Below are 4,803 nucleotides of genomic sequence, written 5' to 3' on the forward strand. Positions count from 1 at the left end.
CCTGCAAGTGTTCCAATCTAATAGAGCTGCTTCGTTATTGAGTGCTTGTACATTAACATGTTTGAAGTCTCTATACAAAACTTTGGAAGGTTGATCGCTTCTACTGAAATCGATTCCATATGACAGAAACAACATATCATGGTCTGAGACGCCTGCCACAGAAAGTTGCTCAACATGATTAACATATCACAATCACTAACACAGAACAAATCCAATAAACTGGGCTTGCAGTTTGGAGAAAATCGAGTGGCTTGCTTATTAACTACATTAAGCCCGTTCGATTGAAAGTTATCTACTAGTGTTGTTGAGTTGTGATCATTACATAAAAGGTCAACATTGAAATCACCGCAGCATATAATATGATCATATTTTAATACCACTTCAGAAATTTTCTCATGTACACACGTTAGGTGTACAACGAGACATTTAGTTTTACTATCAACGATCTCAACAAAGAGACATTCAACTGCACTTGAAGAGTCGGACTTAAATATTATTTCTGCTTTAAGTGACTTCCGGCAATAAATGGCAACACCCCCACCTCTTCCCGTAGTTCTATCGTTTCGAATCAAGTTGTAATCACATACGCGATAAACATTAGATTCAATGAATGGTTAACACCATGTTTCTGTTATACAAATTATATCAAGTGCTATATCAGAAAAAATATAATTAAAGTAGTCTATTTTGTCTGAGGTCAAACTACGAGCATTTACATGGCAAATATTAAAACCCCTATGATGGCTACATACAAGCTTTAATATTATTCTCAGGTGTTCATTGCTAGCTTTATATCTTCGTGAGCCATTCATGGATTATGTAGAGATACAATTATGCTATCGAAAGATCAGTAAAATAAAGGAGAGGGAAAGAATAAGAGAAAGAGAAGAAAGGAAGACAAGTTGTTGCTATAACGCGAAAGTAAACTTATTATATCGTAAAATTTTTAAAATTACCTTAAATGGCTGTATTAATGCTTCAAACATACCAAAATGCATTAAGGGAATGGAACAGTATTAAAGCATCCTTACACAATATGTATCTCCATATATAAATGCTACTTTTCTGATACATTCTAATAGATATGTATTCAAAAAAAGTAGCATTTACTTATCCAAATTAATATCGTGGAAAAGCCCGTTAGTGCTGAAAATAGTATCGCACAACACGTCCGTTCACTAAAATTTTTGTACAAGACTGAAAATATTACAAAAATTCCAATTCAAATTTATCAAGAAATGTACTTAAAACAACAACAACGTACGTCGCTTGCAGTTCGCTAGAATTTGAATTTATTTGTGGAAATTCATGACTACGCATGCATTTTTCACACTAAATCACTCATATAGCAAGCATTCTTCATAAATGCATACAACCGATTTTACTGGGCTGGTATAAAAGTTTTCCTAGTGACAGAAAGTCAATGACTCGTGCAATACTATTCCAAACCAACTTATCGCAACCGTAGAGCAAATAGGACACATCTTGAAATGTATATACATCACTGATTGTAGAAATTTTCTCGCAGAAGAATATACAAAATTGATTTTTCACAATTTTTTCTACTAAATATTTTTTTCACAGTATCCCCGTAGCGAATGTCATGAATTAGTCACTTAAGTGTCTTGTACGGCCATATCAAGTCTTCAATGACTTTGGGATCCGTTTATATGGAAGTCGTTCATGACTTTTTAACAAATGGTAATTTAGTCGTTGATGGCATCTGCATGACTTTGTCATGCAGTGATCATTGATGATATTCAAGCGACAATGTCCTGCAATGAACTTTTTATAAGTGAGCGCTGAAAGACATTGTCTGTTATAAGTCTTTTATAGGAGTACACCTGCATGACATTGTCACCAGTGTCATTGTCAGCTATATGTCGCAAGAGCGACGATGTCACCAAATCCTCATTAGTGACGATGTCACCAGTGACCATTTTCGCTACTGGGAAGGCATATATGTACTAAATGTGAGCAAACAACATTTTGCTTGCATAGTCTTCTGTTCTCTTTTCACAGCAAGTTCAATTATTTTAGTATCTATTGCAAAATTTTATACAGACAAGGCTAAAAAGTATAAAATAAATTTAAAAAAAAAAACTTTTTAATGTACCACGCTTTTATAAATGGACTAAAATTACAAAATAATGTTTCTCAGTCCCATAGAACTTGTTTTGACAACTTTTCATTTTGAAATTTTAGCAAAAGTCTTATAAACAATTTATGAGATTGAAAATGAAAAGCATGGGGCGCATGTAATAGGGCTAATTTGAAATTGAAGAGTAATATATGTATGTATGTGGGTGTATTAATAACGACCGCTTAAAATCGATCTCAAATTTGTACTTTCGCTGTAGAAATTTTAGGTCTATGTTATGTATGTAGTTTGAATATTGTCAATTAAATCTAAGGCTTTGTATCGCATGCGCTCCACGTTTTTCGTTTTCAATCTCATAAATTGTTTATAATGACTTTAGCTAAAATTTCAAAATCAAAATTTATCAAAACAAATTCTATGGGACTGAGATATATTATTTTATTATTACAACGCTTTTATCAACTTGCAATGTTGTATGTCCAGACCAGCATTTATACTAGCTGCATTTTTTTGTAAGCGAGCGACAAAAGAACGCTCAACTCGGGTAAAATTTCCTTTTAGCTACTTAAGCAACCCTGTTGGTATCTGGCAAGAAAATGTGATTAGTTTAACGGTAAAAACGTCAATGTGACGCAGTGCGGCTCAAGTGTGGTGCGCAAAATGGTCACAATGAGGTTTGAAAATAATAGGAAAAAAAAGACAAATAAAACTCGGTTTAGTTTAATGGTTTTATTAATTGTCCAAGTATTTTGATTTGATTTAGATATGTTGGGTTACAATGGTTTTACCTGAAAATAATGTGGCCTGGTAGCTGCAGTTCTTTCTCCTTGGTCTCCCGATGTGAAAGTGAAAAAATCTAAAGCCGTGATTTTCGTTCGAACCGCCGGACAAAGAAAAGACGTTGAGGGGAAATTCAACGAAAGATACTTTATCCGGCGGGAAACTTAAACTAACGGCGCGAATATATAATATACGTACATGTGTACAAGTATGCATGCATAAATGTACACATATGTGAAAGACACATTAGGGTGGTGCATTATATTTGGAAATATTTAGGCTTAAGGCCTAAACAAACGGGATTTAGATACTAAAACCTATTTAAATGAGTAATTATGCGAGGTATTTGCGTAATATATATACTCTTTTAAAATATAAGTCACGTATAAAAGGAAGCAAAAATTTCCCTCTCCACTTTCCGATTAACAATTCACAATAGAGCAGTTTTTTCACTTACCAACACTAGCCTTCAGGTCGCGTATGTTTTACCCGACCTGGCTGAGCTCGGATAAAAAGCCGAGTTTGTGTTGTTGCTTTGCGTGTATTTCGTTATTTAAGCCAGTGTTCTTTTGTAGCTCGGTTGCAAAAGAATGCACCTACTATAAATGTAGCAAAGCTATTTATGGAAAATTCTAGATATCAATCTCGTTGTAGGCATCATATCAAGGAGATACAATTAGAAGACTCTAGATTTCGCACCGCCAGAAGAAGTTAAATATTGCGCCTAAATATATGCACTATTTATATACGTGCGGAAATGGACGACACGCCATTTCTTTAAATGAAATAAACTGCTGCTACATGTATGTATGTACATATGTATGTTTATACTAAATGTGAGCAAACAACATTGGCGCATATTTATAGTCATATTAAGTACTCAACTAAGTCGAAACTATTCTAAGTCACAACTAAAGCTATTCATAGTCGCCTTAGTTTCGACTTTTCTGGCTAAGTACCAACTTAAAATTTAGTTTCGACTGCAGCTGCAACTAAGTCGTAACTAGGAAGAAGTATTTTATCAAATTAAGGGAAAACAGACGAAATATGTGAAAATTAAGTTGGTAGAGGGTCAATTTGATAATATTGAATAATCTCCAATTATCCGTATTTGAATTGAATGTTTCCATTATAAGTAGTGTATGTATAATGGTAAAATCCATTTTGTTAACACTTTTCACTTGATTTAATACGAACATTTTTAAACGGTAATCAAATAAAAAAAGCTCATTTTTACAACGCGTGTTTTTCTCCGTGTACCCTCCTATAAGCACCGACCATTGATATGTCCGCATACCAAATTTCAAGTTCGTGTGATTTGTGGGTCCAAAAATTATAGCTGACAAAAAAATACCACGCCGATGGGATGGGCCACGCCCCCTTTTACAAACTCGGTTATGCGTACTCTTCTATAAGCTCCTACTATTGATATGTCTGTATACCAAATTTCAAGTTGGTGTGACTTATGGTTCCGAAGTTATAGCTGATAAAAAATTCTGCACTTATGGGATGTGCCACGCCCCCTTTTACAAACTCGGTTATGCGTACTCTTCTATAAGCTCCTACTATTGATATGTCTGTATACCAAATTTCAAGTTGGTGTGACCTATAGTTCCGAAGTTATAGCTGATAAGAAATGCCACGCCTATGGGATGTGCCACACCCCCTTTAACAAACTTGTTTATACATTCCCTCCTATAAGCACCTACCATTTATATGTCTGCATACCAAATTTCAAGTTCGTGAGACTTATGGTTTCGAAGTTATAGCTGATAAAAAATTCCACGCCTATGGGATGTGCCACGCCCCCATTTACAAACTCCTTTATAAATACCCTCCTATAAGCACGTACCATTGATATGTCTGCATACCACATTTCAAGTTCGTGAGACTTATGGTTCCGAAGTTATAGCTGATAAAAA

This window comes from Rhagoletis pomonella, unplaced genomic scaffold, assembly GCF_013731165.1.
Source record: "Rhagoletis pomonella isolate Grant_MI unplaced genomic scaffold, Rhpom_1.0 Rhpom_scaffold_00001, whole genome shotgun sequence".
In the NCBI taxonomy this organism is placed as follows: domain Eukaryota; kingdom Metazoa; phylum Arthropoda; class Insecta; order Diptera; family Tephritidae; genus Rhagoletis; species Rhagoletis pomonella.